The sequence below is a fragment of the Pongo abelii genome, chromosome 19 (genome assembly GCF_028885655.2).
Source record: "Pongo abelii isolate AG06213 chromosome 19, NHGRI_mPonAbe1-v2.0_pri, whole genome shotgun sequence".
Lineage (NCBI taxonomy): Eukaryota > Metazoa > Chordata > Mammalia > Primates > Hominidae > Pongo > Pongo abelii.
The window spans coordinates 84068332-84088506 of NC_072004.2; the positions used below are offsets into that span (position 1 = coordinate 84068332).

The window sequence follows — 20175 nt, forward strand, 5'->3', positions numbered from 1 at the left end:
GTTTTTATTAATTGGAGTCTTAAAGAACAGATTTACAGATTTAAACTTTGCTTACCTCTGCCTGTTTTTCTCCTTTGTGTTCTAATGCATGTGATACTTTAAGGAAGTGTTTTACTTGGATACTTGGGAAATGAGCAGTGAAGTGAAATAGCTTTCCCTGCTCTTATTTGTATTGCTCTGATTTGGAGGCATATACTCTTCTAAACAATTGCTTATTCATGTGCTTCTGTCAACTTAGAACCTTAAAGAGGCATGATCAGATTTGCCCACATTCCTGAGTAGGGGAGATGCCTATTTCAACAATAGTACCTACAGGGTTAATACAGACCAAGAAGCCTACTTGCTGTAGGTAAGTTACAGTAGCTGGTATTTTGAGATGACATTTGTTTGTCTCTGCAAATATTCCCACAAGTGTTCTCTCAGTAGTTCACTGTTTGGAGCTTCTTGCAGAAGTATCTCAAACATGATGATCATGGGGCCACATGAGAAGTACTAAACACCATGGATGATGTTCCTGTGTATTTTTCAGCTTTGAAGGGGGTGACACTTAGAGAAACCCTGGAGAAAAAAATAGAGAAAAGACTGAATGAAACCTAGAGGCAAAAGCTATGGGCAAATGGGTGAAATAAACAAGTAATTTTCTTTTTGTTGTTCCTGAAGCCCACTACATTAGCTTTGGCAGCATTACCAGATTTTAAGTCATGCTGACCAAATCAAATAGGAAAATCAGATCGTGATAAGCCGGAATGACATTATTTCTAATTTCTTTTATAATTTCCTTTGTGAGTCATGAATAATTTAGAACCATATTTCTTTCAGTTTCTGAACACAAAAGTATTTTTGTTTTTTTCTTTGAAATTGAGTTCTCATTGCATTGTGTTGGAGAATATAGTCTGCATGTTTTATCAATCAATTCCTTAATATTTATTGAAATGTCCTTTATGGTCTAGTATGTGCTCAGTTTTTGAAAATATTCCCTGGAAAATTGAAAAGAATTCAGATTATTTAAGAGTTGACATAAAGTTCTAAATATGTGAATTTGACCAAATGTCTTAACCATGCTGTTTAACTCACCAACATGGTTAATTTTTTGATCACTTGATCAATCAGTCTGTAATAATTAAGTATTAAAAATTATACTCTAAGAAATTCAATTTACCATAATTTTATTGACCTTTACTTTATATGAGTTGTTGCTTTTGTAGGTCAAAAAGTTGTCAACTATTAGGAATTTCTTACGGTTTGATCTAATATTTTGGAGCTATGTTGCTCATGTTTGTTGGTTCAGGTTTGTGATATTTTTCTGACATATTGTGTGATAACGTTTTTACTTTAAAGTCTATTTCATCTGCCAATTTATATGGTTAGAGCATCTTTATTTTGATCAGTATTTTAAAAATGTAATCCACATATCTTTCTTCTGATTAAATTCTATTTGGACTAATGTCTGGCATATTATTATTATTTTTTCTATTTACTATGAGTTTGACTCACAATAAATATTCAGTAAATGGTAGTTTAAAAATAACAAATATTATTAATTTAATAATTGACGTATTTATTATTAATATTCTCTTTATAAGAGTTTAACTTTGATGCTGATGTTGTAGTTTCATTATGATTTTTTAAAAATTATGATAAACTATTTCCTGTATTTATTAGCCATTTCACAAGCTTACCTGATTTTTTTATTTGAGGTTTTATTGTATTTTACAGTAGCAGGGTGGGTGAAAAGAGGATACATAGAATTTTTATGTATCAGTGTTAGCTGTGGGGTTAGCTTTGGCTTACTGAAGTTACCAATAATGAGCAATCCTCATTATCCAAAGGATACAGAATCATAAAACATTGGAGATGGAAAAAAACATCTATTGAGGCTGGGTATGGTGGCTCACGCCGGAAATCCCAGCACTTTGAGGGGCTGAGGTGGGCGGATCATGAGGTCAGCAGATTGAGACTATCCTAGCTAACACGGTGAAACCCTGTCTCTACTAAAAATACAAAAAAAGTTAGCCGGGTGTAGTGGTGGGCACCTGTAGTCCCAGCTATTCGGGAGGGAGAAAGGCATGAACCCGGGAAGCGGAGCTTGCAGTGAGCCGAGATGGCACCACTGCACTCCAGCCTGGGTGACAGAGCAAGACTCTGTCTCAAAAAAAAACAAAACAAAAAAAACAAACAAAAAAAACTACTGAAACTTCCCATCAAGAATCTCAATCTTTCACAGAAGACCAAAATAAAGACATGCTACTCTGATGCAGGGCACAGAGGTTCCAACCAGTGAAATAATAACTAAGCCAGGTCTGGTTCACATCATTTTACTTCCATTTTTGTCTGCAAGAGACTGTGAAAACAGGAGATTTCAACCCAAGAAATCTAAGCCTATTGCACTGGGAAGTGGTGATTCCCTCTGAGTCAGATTGGACGATATTTGAGGTTATTTAAAACACTGCGTTTTGATGTTTTTTTTCTTAAATACAGAAGAGGAGGATCTCACAGTTAATGATAGAACCAGACCTGGACTATTGATTTCTTGATTCCAAATTCACCATTCCAGGTATAAAGGCCACCCAAGTCTCCTCCCACCCCCCAGTGCACCCCTGTGCCTTGAGGCCATAGTTACTGTGAACTATGTATTGTCATACTTCTTTCTCTCCTCAGAGACACTCCATCAGTGGAGGGATCCTGAATGGGAGCTTATCAGGACTGCAGCCTTCTTTAGGGAGGAAAGGGTAGGATGATGCTGGAGAAACAAGAATTTTTCCACTGGACACTGTAAGCTAAAAGGGAGAAAAGAAGGCCTTTTGAGAAAAGCCTTAAGGAGCTTCAATTGCTCAACTAGTGGAACAGCTGGGGGTTGGTCTATGTGAGTTCATGCATTCGCTTTGCAAGGTGATGCACCCTGCCCAGGGGCTGGTACTACAAAGTTGGCAACCATATGTTTTTCATATCTCAGTATGAAAATGGATTCCAATTTAAACATAAAGTATTAAAGTTAGATACAATACAACCTCACTTAATTCACTAATTCAGAAGTTGTAATCATTTAGACGGAGAAAGCCTGATATTTACCTTCATATTTTTTATTTTAGAAAAGAAAGAGAGAGCAACGGTGTGTGTCTGTGTGAGAGATTTATTGTATACTATGATCAATATATTCACTAAATATTATCACTGTTCATTAAAATAGGTTTTCAAAATATTAATACTTGAAGAAACTATTAGCTCTAATTAAAACTACTTCACATATATATGGAAAAGAATCAAAAAGCAGATTTCTGGAAAGTGTCATAATTCATATGCTTCAGTAGGATACTTAGATGATCTCATTCATTCATTTAGTCATTCAACAAAAATATATTCAGTGCCAATTCTGTACCAGGCATTATGCCATCTAGTTCTAAGCAGGGAAGTTTCATTTTGTAATGGGACAAGTGAAAAGAACCGCTTTTCTTGAATTTCTTCTTTAAAAGTCACTTATGGTTTCTACCGATTTAGGAGAGTTTAATGCAAACATATGAGTAAAGAAACAGGCTGGCTGACATATCCAGTAACAAAAGACAAATTGTGCCTTCCTGTTAAAGTCTAATATTTTTCAACTAAAAAGTATTCATCCATGATGTTCTTAATAAACTATTCATAAATATAGAAGGAAGACATGAAGCCACAGATATGTTTATTTGACATAGAGAAGGCTTAGTTCAGGGGTGGGAAGACCACTGTTGTAATGCATTTTTTTTTTTTTTTGAGATGGAGTCTTGCTCTGTCACCCAGGCTGGAGTGCAGTGGCATGATCTCAGCTCAATGCAAGCTCCGCCTCCTGGGTTCACGCCTTTCTCCTGCCTCAGCCTCCCGAGTAGCTGGGACTACAGGCGCCCGCCACCACGCCTGGCTAATTTTTTATATTTTTAGTAGATGGGGTTTCACCGTGTTAGCCAGGATGGTCTCGATCTCTTGACCTCATGATCCGCCCACCTCGGCCTCCCAAAGTGCTGGGATTACAGGCATGAGCCACTACACCCGGCCTTGTAATGCATTTTTAAAATTGATTTTACACAAATGATTCTTTTTATAAAAATATAACATATAGCCTCCAACCTGACCCCCAAGTTGAAATAAAATAATGGAGGTTTTGCTTAGTTTCTCCAAACAGATGAATGTAATGTAATCAATAAAACTGGAACATCTTCAGTTTGATGGGGCAACTGAGCACCAAAGAAGTAGGCAATTTTGGGAAAGAAAAAAAGCATCCAGGAGTCTTTGGTGAATATCCTAATGCTGAAAAGGTTTGGGGAGATTTGGATGTAGGGCACCTGACTACTGAGCCATCAGTAGGGTGTTTCTTCTGATTGATCCTATCTAGAAGCAGGAAAAAGTAACTTATATTCAATAGGCATCTGCTTTGGGATAGCCATGGTATTAGATTACACACACACATACACACATGCTTACATATGTGTATGTATAGATTTTATGCATACGTACATATTAGATTACACACATTATATGTGCACGTGTTTTATATGTATTTATAATATAATATTTTATATATTATAACAATTTAAAATATAGTCTTTCCAAATACCTGTGATATAAGTAGTATTAGCCCATTTTAATGATAAAGTGTCTATGGCTTAGAGAATTACTTGTGTAAGGTACTACTTTTAAGAGGAAGAATGAGGATTTGTGCTGAAGTCTGTTGAGTTCCAGAACTCACTAATTTTTCCACTATGTATTGTTGTCCAGAGAATAAATGAGCTGAAAACTTTAAAAATCAGGTTGATATTTTAATAGACTCCATCATTTGTTAGGTGTGTGAACTTGGGAAAATTCCTTAAGCTCTCTGAGCTGTATTTGACTCTTTGCAAAATGGGGTTATAGAAAGTTCACTGCCTGCCTTAGAAGATTGCTGGAGAATTCAATGAAACAATAAAATAAAAGTACTTAGTGAACATTCCAAAGTAATGTAGAAAATAATACTATGAAAGTACTGTACAAGGCTGGGCACAGTGGCTCATGCCTGTAATCCCAGCAATTTGGGAGGCTGAGGTGTGTGGATCACGAGGTCAGGAGCTCAAGACCAGCCTGGCTAGTATGATGAAACCCTGTCTCTAAAGATACAAAAAAAAAAAAAAAAAAATTAGCCAGGAGTGGTGGCATGCATCTTTAATTCCAGCTACTTGAGAGGCTGAGGCAGGAGAATTGCTTGAACCCAGGAGGTGGAGGTTGCATTGAGCCGAAATCGCGCCATTGCACTCTAGCCTGGGTGACAGGACAAGAATCTATCTCAAGAAAAAAAAAAAAAGAAAGAAAGTACTGCACAAATATAAGAACTCACCATGATTACTTTTATGATTGTGTGAGGAAACGAAAGGTAAATTATGGTAAGTACCGTAATTTAGCCAATGATATGAGCAAGATCAAAAAGAATAACAAAGATATTTTTTATTGCAATGAGAGGAAAATGCAATGCACAAGGAATTCTCATGCTTTTGTGTGTTTGAAAATGTCCATGACAACATGGTTTAAAAAATACTTTCTTATTTTAAAAACTGCTTCCCTGAAAAAGTTTTAAAAAATACTTCCTTGTTTGGCTATTAATGATTAGCTAGGATGATGGTTAAGAATAAGGATTCAGTAGCAGAATACCTGGGTTTGAATTTTGCCTCTGCCACACTCTGTGTGACCTTGTGACCTACTTTATCTTCTTGTGTCTTGTTGGCTTCATCTATAACATGTGGATAAAAATGGTACCTACACCATAGGCTTGTTAGGAGAATTAAATGAGTTGATGTTTGCTAAGCACCTAATAAATTACATACAAGTATCTGATAAAATACAAATTTTGTACAGAAGCAACAGATTGGCCAAATATATTGTGGCTTTCAAATAACTACCATTTACAAGGAACATAAGGATCAGAAAGGTTAAATGACTTACTCAGTGTCACACTTAGTAAATAGCGGTGGCTGCATTTGATTCTGGGTCTGTCAGATTCCAAAATCTTGGTTCTAGGTGCTGTGCTGTCACCTGTGGGGAAACTATGGTAAGTCAGCCAGGTCTTATTTTGGCAAATGATACTGTATTTACCTTGACATTTAATGATGTCTTGGAGGGTTTCTTGGATGGGTCTGTTTGTGGGAAGGCTGAGATACAAGTAATTTTTAGAAGACAAGACTTGTTTATCTTTCAGCAGGAGACACTACCTGGGGACCCCCAGAAGGTTCATCAGGACTTTAAAGGATGCCAGAGTTTGACAGGAGGTGAAGGTGGGACCTGAGAAGTACTTTCTGTTATTGGGCTTCTGCTTTACCCAATGGGATCAAGGAGGTGAAAATTAGAGTAAGAAACACAAGACAGGCCTAGTTGTGCTGCATTGTCCCACCTCATAAATGAAGATCTGTTGGCTGGGAGTGGTGGCTCATGCCTATAATTCCAGCACTTTAAGAGGCTGAGGGTAGGAGGATCACTTGAGCTCAGGAGTTCAAGGCCAGCCTGGGCAACATAGGGAGACCCCATGCCTATAAAAAAAGATCAGTAGGGCAAGTTGGCACACACTTGTGATCCCAGTTTCTTGGGAGGCTGAGGTGGGAGGATTGCTTGAGCCCAGGAGGTCAAGGCTGCAGTGAGCCGTGTTTGCGCCACTGTGCTCCAGACTGGGTGACAGAGAAAGACCCTGTCTAAAAAAACAAACAAAAAACAACTGCTGTCACTCAATATTAAAAGCTACCAAGTTCGTGAAGCATCCTATGTGCCGGGCACACATATATTAATGCATTCAGATATTAACTTGATTCTTTTAGATGATCCATAGAAGCTCTAGAAGCTTGAATTGTCCTGCAGATTTATTGCCATTATTTGCACTATCTCTTGCTAATAGAATTATCACTGAATGTGTTTTATTAGCTCTAGAGTGAAATAAAAAATAGAACTAGACAGATTATGTAGGCTGCCTCCATCATATGGAAGGATAAGACCATTTCAGCTTTACTCTCATTTCTTCTGGGATAATGTTCTTACTCTTTTTGAATCAGGCAGATCTGAGCCCATCCTACACAAATGAAGAACTGCCAGCTTCACATGATGTCAGAAGGAAAAATGAACATAGAAATGGGTTAAAACTTATCTTTATTCCTTAAAGAAGATTAAGAAAAGGTTAGTTGCTTTGACACAGAGAAAATACTCATAAATAAAAATATGGGTAGCCGATAGATTATCCAATAATCTTTCAGCCCATTTCAGTTTCAATGAATTATACTTCTGAGAATCAAAGCGAAATAGTCAAATGCCACACTATTACATTTTGATGAAAAGAATGGGATCTTGCTTATCCTTAAATGTGGATTTTAATGACACTCTTGAATCTGGTGGCCAATGCCCTGTGATCACAGTGAGGGTAAAAATAGTAACAGCAACACTGTCATTAACATTGGTATATCTTATTCTTTACAAAAGAGATTTATGTGCATTTTCTTATTTGATCTCCTCAGTCCTGCATGGGACACTTTAGTTCTCCATTCTTGAAGTGGGAGAAATTAAAGTCCAGAGATTATAAGACTTACCTACTATCATTACTAATAACATAGGTCATTAGTAAGTCCAGGACATTTAGATTATTTTCCTCTATCCCATTGTTTTGGACCAAAAAGTAATGAATCTGTGGCAGTGAAGATTGATTTGCATAAAAACACACTGCATGATACTGGAAATAGGAGGTCATCAATAAATAAAAATTAGCTTGTGAAATTGTTTCAAAAACAGCAATCCTAGATCCTCCAGGATCTAGTACAAGCAGAAAAGTACATGCAGTACTCTTCTACTAACCTAATTTCTTTTTTGCAGCAGACAGGCAACTGAATATTTGCAAAACTGCTCAGTGGAATGGTTTAATTCTTTAAGAACTGATTTTCCAGTTTTTTTGGAGGCCACACAAATATTGCTAAGTTGTATCACTTGAGAATTCTTGGGATAGTCAAATATAGGAGAGCAAGCCTGCTCATTTCCCCAGCTCATTAAAATGATATTGAAGGAAGATGTTAATAAGAACCTTTCATATAAAAGGATATTTCCTGAGATTTATATACAAATAGTGAATATACAGTTGACTCTTGAATAATGTGAGGGTTGAGGTGCTAACTCTTGCACAGTAGAAAATTCTGTGTATAACTTTTGACTCTCCAAAAATTTAACCAGTAGTCTACTGTTGACCAGAAGCCTTACTGATAACATAAACAATCAACACAAATTTTGTATGTTATATGTATTATGTACTGTGTTCTTACAATAAAGTAAGCTAGAGAAAAAAATGTTACCAAGAAATCTTAAGGAAGAGAAAATATATTTACTATTCATTAAGTGGAAGTGGATCAGCATAAAGGTCTTCATCCTTGTCATCTTCATGTTGAGTAGACAGAGGAGGGGGAAAAGGAGAAGGAAGAGAAGGGGTTGGTGTTGCTGTCTCAAGGGTGGTAGAGGCAGAAGGAAGTTTGCATATAAGTGGCCCCAAACCGTTCAAAATTGTGTTGTTAAAGGGTCAACTGGATCACGGGGAAGCCAGTCTATCAGCAGAAAGATTCCTTTTTCACCTAATCATCAACTAATATAACTTGAAAGGAAGTCAGCTTGGATCTCCAACCTTCTTTTGTCATTTGGCATCTCTCTCTGAGAGGGACATGTAGTGTCTTTCGGAAGCAGCAGAGTCCAATGGGGTCTCCACATTCCATACAATGATGTCTCCATCAAAACTAGTGGTAGCAAAGAGATCAAGAGGTGGACAATCATCCACAGCTAAGCCACATTCTGTGTGGAGCTGTCCTCCCATTCTCATGTGTGGGTGACCACATGAATGCTCTAGAAAGAACCATACAGGAAAAGACTCATCTGTGTTCCCAGCGAGGATGGGTCACCCTTCCCTAGTGGACTGAGTGGACTCTGACTGCTCCACACTCCAAACAAAGACTTATGAAGTTCAGAGCAGGACTTTGCTAATCCCAGCCCTTTGCACTGGTGGAGAATGAGCAGTGTGAGACCCCTGGAAGACTGCTTTCTGGGATTTCTCTGCTTTCAGGGTACTAATGACTAGTTGAACCAGAGACACAACAACCAGGCTCTTCTCTCTCCAGTGATCTTGTGGTTCATTTCTCCCACCTTACCCATTCATTCTTCCCCCTCAACATACTCTTGGAATGACTGTATTTTTCTCGTTGTGTTTATGCTGATTACATATTTGTTGGTCTTGTCTCCCATACGCCCTCTTTACAGGGTGGGGACAGGCTTGTTCCCCACCATCCATTATCTAGAGTGCCTACTTACAGGGCTTCATTTCCCGAGAGAGCGCAGTAAAGGCTTGTTTACCAACTGCTGGATTCCTCAGGATGCTCTCTCTTCTAATCTGGGAGCTTTTCTGATTAAACCCTCATTCAGGTCTGGTAAAGTCAGTTCGGGTCAATACCATTCACAATTCATAAGTTCCTCCTATGACTGAAGCACAAGGCTAAGACCTTTAAGCAAAGAAGATACAGTCTGTACCTTCCAAAGCCTTTGAAGCAAGAGGAGGCATTATCAGTTCAGCAAGAGGAGGCATTATCAGTTCAGCAGCTTTCAGCCTTGCTGTTAACACATTCTGGTGGGCTCTATCAGTTGTGAGATATGTCATCAGCAGTTTGTTACAAATAATAGTTAAAGTACTGAATAAAATGCACTAAGAAAAATAAATCTAGCCAGGTGCAGTGGCTCATGACTGTAATCCCAGCACTTAGGGAGGCTGAGGTGGGAGGATCGCTTGAGCTCAGGAGTTGGAGAACAGCCTGGGCAACATGGTGAAATCCCGTCTCTACACAAAATTCAAAAATTAGCTAGGCATGGTCATGTGCATCTGTAGTCTGAGCTACTTGGGAGGCTAAGTTGGGAGGATCACTTGAGCCCAGGAGATCGAGGCTGAATGAAATGAGATGGCACTAGTGTGCTCCAGCCTGGGCAACAAAGAAAGACCCTGTCTCAAAAAAATAAAAACAAAACAAAATAAAAAAAATTGAAAAATAAATCTAAGTGGATTCAGGGTTATTTTGACTATAACCCTTCATGATTTTTCTAGCATTATTTATGTGTGTGAAACTCACATAAATATGTAGTTTCCAACTTAAATTTATTTCCTGATGCACATGTCCCCCATACCCCTGTGAATCTATATAAGCAGGGCTTGCTTCATTTCAGCTGAGACACAAGACGTGGTGATGTATGTGTGCCAACCAGCTTACCAGCTCTGGCTTCATGCCTCTCATCTGTGTAAGGAAGCTTATCTGAATGCAAGTCATCAGTGGTGAAATTATTACAAATGTCATCTTTTAGGGGGAGAGGAGGATAAATTCTGATAAGGAAAGAAATAGAAGGCTAAGTTTCCTGGGTGGGGCAAATCTCAGCTGGGCCTTGAAAAGTAGGTGGAATGTTGACAGAGCTCTGGAGTATAGGGGTCAGCAGTAATAAGAAGGTTTGGGCCATGCAGAAAAGGACTTCGATAAAATTCAACATCCATTCATGTTAAACAAACAAAAAAAACCCCTCAATAAACTAGGCACTGAAGAAACATACTTCAAAGTAATAAGAGCCATCTCTGACAAACCCACAGCCAACATCGTACCGAATGGGCAAAAGCTGGAAGCATTCCCCTTGAAAACCAGCACAAGACAAGGATGCCCTGTCTCACCACTCCTATTCAACATAGTATTGGAAGTCCTGGCCAGAGCAATTAGGCAAGAGAAGGAAACAAACGGCATCCAAATAGGAAGAGAGGAAGTAAAACTATCCCTGTTTGTAGATGACATGATTCTATATCTAGAAAACCCTGGCTGGGTGTGGTAGCTCATGCCTGTAATCCCAGCACTTTGGGAGGCCGAGGTGGGCAGATCACCTGAGGTCAGGAGTTTGAGACCAGCCTGACCGACATGGAGAAACCCTGTCTCTACTAAAAATACAAAATTAGCCGGGCGTGGGGCACATGCCTGTAATCCCAGCTACTCGGGAGGCTGAGGCAGGAGAATCGCTTGAAGCCAGGAGGCAGAGGTTGCAGTGAGCCGAGATCATGCCATTGCACTCTAAGAAAACCCCATAACCCCATAGTCTCTGTCCAAAAGCTCCTTGATCTGATAAACTACTTCAGCAAAAGTTCAGGATACAAAATTGACATACAAAAATCAATTGCATTCTTATACACTAGCAACATCCAAGCTGAGAGCCAAATCAGGAACACAATCCCATTCACAATTGCCTATGAAAAGAGTAAAATATCTCAGAATACAGCTAACCAGGGAGGTGAAAGAGCTCTATAATGAGAATTACAAAACACTGCTCAAAAAAATCGAGATGGCACAAGTAAATGGAAAACATTTCATGCTTATGGACAGGAAGATTCAGTGTTGTTAAAAAGGTCATGCTTCCCAAAGCAGTTTACAGATTAATGCTATTTCTATCAAACTGCCAATGACATTCTTTATAGAGCTAGAAAAAAACTATTTTAAAATTCACATGAAACTGCAAAAGAGCCCAAATAGAAATGGCAATTCTAAGCAAAAAGAACAAAGCTGGAGGCATCACGTTACTCAACTTCAAACTATGCCACAGGGCTACCATAACCAAAACAGCATGGTACTGGTACAGAAACAAACACATAGACCAATGGAACAGAATAGAGAGCCCAGGAATAAGGCAATAAGGCCACATACCTACTATCATCTGATCTTTGACACAGCTGACAAAAACAAGCAATGGCCCCATTCAATAAATGGTGCTGGGATGACTGGCTAGCCATATGCAGAAGATTGAAACTGGACCCCTACCTTACATCACATACAAAAATCAACTCAAGATGTATTAAAGACTTAAATGTAAAACGTGAAACTATAAAAACCCTGGATGATAACCTAGGAAATACCATTTTGGACATAAGACTTGGCAAAGATTTCATGATGAAGACACCAAAAACAATTGCTACAAAAAAATAGACAAATAGGATCTAACTAAACTAAACAGCTTCTGCACAGCTAAGGAAACTATCAACAGGGTAAACAGACAACCTAAAGAATGTGAGAAAATATTTGCAAACTATGCATCCAACAAAGATCTAATGTCCAGTATCTATAAAGAACTTAAACAAATTTACAAGCAAAAAACAAACAACCCCTTTAAAAAGTGGGCAAACGACATGAACCAGACACTTTTCAAAAGAAGATGCACATGTGGCCAATAAGCATAAGAAAAAATGCTCAACATCACTAATACTTAGAGAAATGCAAAGGAAAACCTCAATGAGATATCATCTAACACTAGTCAGAATGGCTATTATTAAAAAGTAAAAAAATGACAGATGCTGGCAAGGTTGCAGAGAAAAGGGAATGCTTATATACTGCTGGTGGGAATGTAAATTCAGCCATTGTGAAAAGCAATGTGGTGATTCCTCAAAGAACTTAAAACAGAATTAACATTTGACCCATCACTCTTATTATTGGGTATATACTCAAAAGAATATAAATCATTCTGCCATAAAGAAACATGCGTAACATGCATATGTATGTTGATTGTAGCGCTATTCACAATAGCAAAGATAGAATAATAAATGCCATTAATATAGACTGGATAAAGAAAATGTGGTACATATATACCAAGGAATTCTACACAGCCATGAAAAATGCTAAAGAGCTAAACTAAACTAAATTAAACTAAAGAGCTTAGTTTAGCTAGGGGTGACCCTAAGCTCTGTAAAATTGTGTATTCAAGAAATGATCTTTCTTTTCCAGTTCTGTAATTTATATATATGACCAGGTGACTTGAGAGCTCCTAGCTAAATTGGTGTTCCAGTACCAAAGCAACTAGCAGCCCTGTGATAGTGGTAAATAAAAGGGAGCTGGGAGTGGGTGTCTATAAGTGACTGCCTTTCATGGGATCTTTCTTTTACCTCATGAACGGCCTAATGCCTAGTTGCCCAACTTACGACCAGGTAACCCTCACACGGGAAACTTGTTTGTACTGGCAGACATCTTGATGGCTCTTGTATGAGCCATTTCCAGTTTATACCCACATCGCCATCTCTCTGGCACTGGGAGCCTGGCCTTGTGTTCTTCCCAACATCCTAGGGAAAACTCAGCCTGGGTTCCTCAGATGGAAGGCACAAATTCAATCCACCACTGCAGCAGGAAATAAGTTCAAAGATTTATTACTTACAGATCCTGGGTAGGGAGGGCACACTTTTCAAAAGAAGATGTATGTGTGGCCAACAAGCATAAGAAACAATGCTCAACATCACTAATCATTAGAGAAATGAGTCAGAAGGGCAGTCCTCCATCTCCAGGTCAGGCAAGGCAGAAATAAAGAGTCAGGCTGAGGCCAGGCATGGTGGCTCATGCCTGTAATCCCAGCACTTTGGGAGGCCAAGCCAGGCAGATCATGAGGTCAGGAGATGGAGACCAGTCTGGCTAACACAGTGAAACCCCTCTCTACTAAAAGTAAAAAAAATTAGCCAGATGTGGTGGCACATGCCTGTAGTCCCAGCTACTTGGGAGGCTGAGGCAGGAGAACCACTTGAACCCAGGAAATGGAGGTTGCAGTGAGCCAAGATTGCACCACTGCACTCCAGCCTGGGGGAAAGAGTGAGACTCCATCTCAAAAAAAAAAAAAAAAAAAATGCCTGAGAGAGAGTGCAACAACTAGCAGTGAATATAGAAGAATAGGATGTGGATCACGTTTAAGTTCCTGGGTAAATGTCTGAATGACCAGTTTAAAGGAAGCAGCTGAAAAGTGGGAGCCCAGTGTAGTAGGCAGGAAGAATGCCTCTAAGTTCTTATCTCTGGCCACTGGTTTGGGCCATTTAGGTATGGTGTTTTTTACTTCTGATATCTGGGTAGTAATCTCTGCCATGCCATTCCTGTTACAGGCAAACAACTGGATCAACCTCACTGAGGTACTGTAAGGAGATATAGAACTAGAAACTGTGTTAAGGGTGACTGAGCCCTGCTTTGGTATGAGAAAGTTAAACTTATATTCAAAATGAATGCTGAGGCAACATAAAATTGTAAGAATTCACCATACTAGGTGGGTATTCTTGGGTCATTTCCTGATAGTGTGGGTAAAATAGGACACATTTTAACAAACAACTCATATGTCTTGAGTGACCATTGCAGTCACTGTGTTATGTTCTCTGAGTGACACAGAGAAACAAGTCATATGCATAGTCCTCAAGGATGTTCCAGTCTAATGAGAAAAGCACGACATACAAGGGTGAAAAATCAATCAATAGCGAAGCAAAGCTGTCGCAGTTTATTAGACATCACAATCTTGTGCTGAGCAAAGCTTATGGCAACACACTTCTCTAAGAGTTTGGAGAAGAAAGTGATAACATGTGAGTTGGAGTGCTTTACGAAATCTTTAAGAATGAGGAGAGTTTTGATCTGGGGATTTAAGTTGGGTAGAAATTAGTTGTCTGGAGAAGAGGACGAAGTGCTTCTGATGCTCTTCTGGGTGTTTATTGAATCTAGGAGTGCTTGTTACTCTTTGCATTCTTTCAGTTATGCATTGGTTGCCATTTAAGGTATTTTCTAAATTTTCTCCATCTTCATTGTCTATTGCTTCTTGTAGCTTTCTTTGTTTTTGAGACAGGGTCTCACATTTTCATCCAGGCTGGAGTGCAGTGGCATGATCTCTGTTCATTGCAACCTTTGCCTCCAGGTTCAAGCGATTCTCATGCCTCAGCCTCCCAAGTAGCTGGGACTACAGGCCTGCACCACCATGCCTGGCTAATTTTTGTATTTTTAGTAGAGATGGAGTTTCATCATGTTGGCCAGGCTGGTCTTGAACACCTGGCCGCAAGTGATCTGCCTGCCTTTGCCTCCCAAAGTGCTGGGATTACAGGCATAAGCCACTGTGACTGGCCTTTTGTGCCTTCTTTATCTTTAGAGTGCCTTCCCAGTACCCAGGATCAAGCTCTGTAAAATTGTATATTCAAGAAGTGATCTTTCTTTTCTGGTTCTGTAATTTATATAGAAGACCATTACATTTATCTCTTAGAGACAGATTACAGATTAATATGCATTTACAAATCTTTGCATATTTTCTAGTTTTGAGGAAGTTTTTCTCTACCCAAATTAATTTTTCTGTTAATTGGTCAGTGGGTATATTAGTCCATTCTCACGCTGCTATGAAGGAATACCTGAGACTGGGTAACTTATAAAGGAAAGAGGTTTAATTGACTCACAGTTCAGCACAGGTGAGGAGGCCTCAGGAAACTTACAATCATGGTGGAAGGGGAAGCAGACATGCCCTTATTCACATGATGGCAGGAAGGAGAAGTGCTGAGCAAAAGGGGGAAAAGCCGCTTATACAACCATCAAATCTCATGAGAACTCACTCACTATCACGAGAACAGCAGTATGGAGTAATTGCTCCCATGATTCAATTACCTCCCACTGGGTCCCTCCCATGACATGTGGGGATTATAGGAACTACAATTCAAGATGAGACTTGGGTGGGGATACAGCCAAACCATATCAGTGGGTCACTGATGGCCTAGAGAAAATCTTCATTCACTCTGCATCTGTTAAAAGAAATTACCCGAAGAGATTTGCAAAATGAGCTCCACTGCCTTGACCGAAAGAGGAGGAGCAGCAAGGGAAAAGCAACCAAGTGGGGAGGCTGTTTGTTCAGTTTTCTCAAAAGCAAAGACCAGGAAGCCAAATATAAGAGAAATGGAACTCAGAAATATTTGAAACAGGTGATTATCAAGAAGAATTTAAATTCAGTCTTTGCTATTTCCTCTTCATGGTTATTTTTATGTATAATCATCATTAATTTTCTTGAGAGGAGATAAAAATGTGGAGGGGAGACTGCATGTAATGTCAGACAGGTGGTCTTGAGGATGAGTAAACATTTGGTAAGTGCCTAGGCCAGTAGAACAAGAAGGCAAGGGCACAGTGAAGGACAGAGGGTTATCAGGAGCAAAGCAGACAGCAGTTCAAAAGCGCATGCTGAAGATTCTGGGGGCAAGCATTCTGGGAGACAATTCTCACTCAGCAATCAGGAAACTGCCTTTGCAAAAATTATAACAGTGAAATGGGAGGGGGGGGAGATCTGATCTAGCCAACCTCCTTCTTGCCTTTAGCCTTCAAGCTGCCTTAATTATTCCTGGGCTTAGGCTGGGTAACTTTGGGACACATTTAGTTTAAATGATAACAGCTCTTTCCCAAAACTCAACTTCCTTTGTAAAGCTAATGAGAGACCACTAGGCTAGGAGGAGGAGAGGAGCCTAAATTCTGCTAAGGTGTAAACATAAACAATGGCCAGCCATTATTCTAGAAGTCACAAGATATGCAACTTCCCCAATTATTCCTGCAGATAACATCACTATCAGTAGAACTTAACATTGGCCTTTGAGCTATCTTCAGGTTTTTCTGCATGTCTGACACCCATGGCTCCACCTAGATCTGCCAGCTGCTCCTGTGGCCCCACCCAGAAGTGACTCAGTGCAAGAAGAAAGCTTCAACTCCCTATGATTTAATCTCCAACTCAACCATCAGCACCCATTGCCTAGCCCCCCTACTCCTTCCCCTAAATGATCTTTGAAAAACCCCTAACATATAAGCTTTCAATGAGATTGATTTGAGTAAATAACTCCGTCTCTTGTGTGATATGGCTGGCTTCATGTCAATTAAATGCTTTCCTCACTGCAATGCCATGGTATGTGTTTGTGCAGTAGTAAGGAAGAACCAACTGGGCAGTTACAGTGACAGAGACTGTCAGTGACCAAAGGGCCCAAGACAGAGAAAAAAGTAAAGGAGCTGGGAGAAAGAGGAGTTAATAGTTCAGGAATTAGGGAAATGAGAAAGAAGGAATTATATTTACTGGATCTCCAGTGTTTGTTGGCAGTGGTAATGTCAAGTTGGTAGGGCCATGGTACTGAGATATTTGGCCAACATTATTTTGGATGTTTCTGTGAGGGTGTTTTTGAATGAGATCTACACTTAAGTCAGTAGAGTTTGAGTAAAGCATATTGCCCTCCAAAATATGAGTTGTCCTTATCCAGTCAGTTCAAGGACTAAGTAGAACAAGGACTAACCTCCCCTGAGCAAGAGGAAGTTCTGCCAGCAGACTGCTTTCCAACTTCATCTGCAACATTGGCTTTTCCCGGCCCACCAGCAGACTGTCTTCAGACTTGAATTTCAACTTTTTCCTGAGTCAGTCTTCAGCCTGTTGGCCTCCCCAGTCAGATTTTAGATTCACCAGGTTTATACAATTGTGTGAGCCAATGACTTAAGATAAATCTTTTTCTCTCTCTCCATATCCACTTGATTCTGTTTCTCTGGAGAGTTCAGACCCATACAGTGATGTCATAGGCACTCGGTGCATATCTCACTGCATTCTTAAGGGCATTGATTGTTGAAGGTCAAATAGCTACGAATAGTGGTAGAGACAATATTCAAATCCACATCAAGTCCCATGTTATCCTCATCAAATCACCCTCCTTGGGGCCCAGAAAAGGACTTTTGAAAAACTAGTGAGAGAGACAGTAGAAAGAAACTAGCAAGGCAGATAGGGCAGAGTCCTCGGCAGAACTTTCCTTCTAATGAAAAGCAGCCCAAGAAATCACTTCTCTTCTAACAAAGAGCAGCCTGGAAGATTGGGCTGCAAACATAGATAAGGAAGTGCACTCTGGCACAGAGAGGGAGCTTCCTGGGTAATCAGCTAGCTTCACATACATACGGTGGGTCCCAGCAAGCACTGCGGCCTTAGTAAGCACATTCCTTTCCTTTTTTAGGCATACTCAGATAAGGAAGTTGGAAACTTGCATGGGGAATGCCTGCAGCTGCACTGATAGAAAGGATTACCTTGGGCCAGGCATGCTCATTGTGGGAGCACCATCCCCTCTCCTTTAGCACATGCACAGTAGGAAAGAGATAAACAACACAGAGTAGCTCAGGCTAAGGACCCGCCTGCATAATAAAAGATTGGGATGGGGACTGCCAGAGATTCATGCTCTATGCAGATGACCCACCTCGTTTCAACTGTTTTTTGTACCCTATGTAGATAAGGTACCCCCTTCCCACTAGCTCATTTATAAAAACCCTTGCATTTCACTGCAGAATGGCAACCCTTTTTGGGACCCCTCTCTGCAGCAGAGAGCTGTTCTCTTTCTTTTGCCCAGTAAACTTCTGCTCTAACCTCACCCTTGGTGTGTCTGCGTCCTTGATTTTCTTGGCTGTGAGACAAAGAACTTTGGGTGCCACCCCAGGCAATGAGGCCTTTTCACTAGAACTTGGATCATGGATACTCTTGTTTGTGTGAGGAACTAGTGGAGAATCAAGTAACTGGGCTTGCTGCTTCACTGTGCTGTGCTGTGCTATACAAAACACAGCTGGTCTTCAAGGCTGAGAAAACACAATGTCAGGTCCTTGCCAGCTCAGGTTGGCTGGGATCAGGATGACTTGATCCTTCTGAGCCCTTCAGTTTCAGTGGAAGGAGAGGTGATTTTTTTTTCCATCCCAGGTGCCTGGGAGTTCACCTGGAGAGTCCATTATCTCATCAACCACTTGCCAAAGAGATGCTCTGCTTTTCTGTTCCCTCTCGATATTTCCTGGCAGTAGCCCTCTGCCCTCAACCCCCTTGATTCCTGCCTCTCTCAGTGTAAACATGGGATCCAAAGAACACAGGGCACAAGGGAGGAAGGAAGTAAATCCAGGGTCCATGATATAGGAGAAGGGCCACCGGACCAAGGGATGACCTAGCTCTCCCATATCAATTTTCCCTATTTAGGACCAAAAAGAAGGCCTGAGATGAAAAAGTAATTTTCTCATGATTCCTTTCTGCCTTTTGGCAGCTTGAGTTTTAGGAATGCAAAAACAGAACAGGTTTTTCCAATTGCTTTGGGCAGCAGAGTGAGTCCCAAATGTCACATGCCTGAGCTCTTTCACTTCTTGAAATGAGGGCCAGCTGCTTGACAGCCAGCAGCTAAGGGATGTGGAGGTGCCAGTTGGTGTACGGGAAACATTAAAAACCCACCACCCTAACTGGTTTGTGGCTCCTTTGGGCATTGGAAGCAGAAAGAAAGGAGGGAAGTATAATTGCTTTATTCTCCAATGATTTTCTTTGAAAGGAATCTGTGATTTAACTGTAAATAAATGAGAATGGCCTTTTAAATATTTGCTATGTCAAAAGCTGTACATCCCTGGGAGCATTAAGCATCATTAAACCCTATCAATGTAGTCATCTTGATGACATGCTTATTCCAGATCTTTGCTGGAGTAGGCCTTTTCTATAATCATTACTTGTCTTCAGAAGCCATGCATAAAAGCCCATGCATTCATCAGAGAAGAAACAAATTAAGACTAATCATATCTAGCATGTCAATTACTATAATTGAGCTAAAATCCATAATTTAAAAATATGATTTAAAAATATGAAACATAGAAGAGGAAACACTTCCCAACTCAAAACCCAACTATAAGCTGAGAAAAAAACATGTTTAAAACAAAGTGACTCACAGAAATTCAATATAAAAGGATGGGAAAATGCATGACAGGCAAATATAAGTTAAAAGAAAGTATGGGCCAGGCTTGGTGGCTCGCACCTGTAATCCCAGCACTTTGAGAGGACAAGGCAGGAGGATTGCTTGATCCCAGGAGTTCAAGACCATCCTAGGCAACATAGTGAGATCCTGTCTCCACAAAAAAAAATTTAAAAAATTAGCTGAGCTTGGTGGTTGGTGCATGCCTGTGGTCCCAGCTACTCCAGAGGCTGAGATGGGAGGATAGTTTATGCCTGAGAGGTTGAGGCTTCAGTGAGCTGTGATTACACCACTGCACTCCAGCCTGGACAACAAAGTGAGACCCTGTCTTGAAAAAAAAAAGTATGAATCTCTATTTTTGTATTGAAGTTAAAGGCACAAAAAAAGCATTAAATGAAACAAAGAATGACACTTTACAATTTTAAAGAGTACCACATTAATATCTAACAAATATGACCCATGGCCTTTGAAGGTATGAAGATTTTTTTTTGTTTTCATTTTTTGTCCAGTTCTTTGCTGAAAAAAAAAATAGAATTTATTGGGAGACTTAAAAATTCAGGTGATTTCAAGTTTTAAAGAACTCTGGATTTCCAGTTTCTCTTAAAGAAATCAGAAAGTCTGACAATACTGAGCCTGGA

The 20175-nt window shown here is 39.9% G+C and overlaps 1 long non-coding RNA gene across 1 annotated transcript; it reads right to left on the reverse strand.

The window, feature by feature from the left end:
- Positions 1 to 343: 343 nt before the first annotated feature.
- Positions 344 to 17338, reverse strand: LOC129051426 (uncharacterized). Its single transcript, XR_008515689.1, has 4 exons — positions 17093 to 17338; positions 5938 to 6027; positions 2643 to 2777; positions 344 to 558 (listed from the first exon to the last, which is right to left on the reverse strand). It is a non-coding gene; the product is annotated as an uncharacterized LOC129051426 (long non-coding RNA).
- Between the last annotated feature and the right edge of the window lie 2837 nt (positions 17339 to 20175).